Below are 724 nucleotides of genomic sequence, written 5' to 3' on the forward strand. Positions count from 1 at the left end.
TCTAAATGAAGTATTAACAGTAACTGCACGATAAAGTGTAGTATATTGCCACTTAAGTGTGCCTGACCCCTAGGGGTGGATGTTACTGTTGCTTTTAGCCCCAGGAGGACATCTCCTCCAGCTGGCTTATCGACACACGACTGTGTCCTGTTTGCCAAGGGAGTTATCCCTCTCACCTCGGCCAGCAGCACGAACGTATCCGGATTTCAGGGTTATTTCCCTTCGTCGGCGTTCGACAGCTGATGACCTTGGTGAGAGAGAAAAACCTGGCAGACCTTATATCTTCTTTTCCAGTGACATTCTTCACTGATATTGAAAAGGTGAAAACAAGCAATGTTAATTCTCTAAATGAAGTATTAACAGTAACTGCACGATAAAGTGTAGTATATTGCCACTTAAGTGTGGCTGACCCCTAGGGGTGGATGTTACTGTTATAGACAACAGAACGAACAAGCCACTTATGGGATTATATATATATATATATATATATATATATTTGACCTTGCCTGTGCTAGTGCCATCTAAAAAGCACTCAGTCCACTTTGCCAATACAGACACAGTAGCCAGAAATAGTCCTCTACTTGGCCATCTCCTGTCAAACTATCCAACCCATTCCAGCATTGAAGGTAGATGTTAAATGACGATAATGATTTGACCTGAAAACAATGCAAATATTTTTATATGTGATGAGCCACTTCGGAACACTAATGTTTTTACAACTGTC

The sequence above is a fragment of the Octopus bimaculoides genome, chromosome 26 (genome assembly GCF_001194135.2).
Source record: "Octopus bimaculoides isolate UCB-OBI-ISO-001 chromosome 26, ASM119413v2, whole genome shotgun sequence".
NCBI classification, from domain to species: Eukaryota; Metazoa; Mollusca; class Cephalopoda; order Octopoda; family Octopodidae; genus Octopus; species Octopus bimaculoides.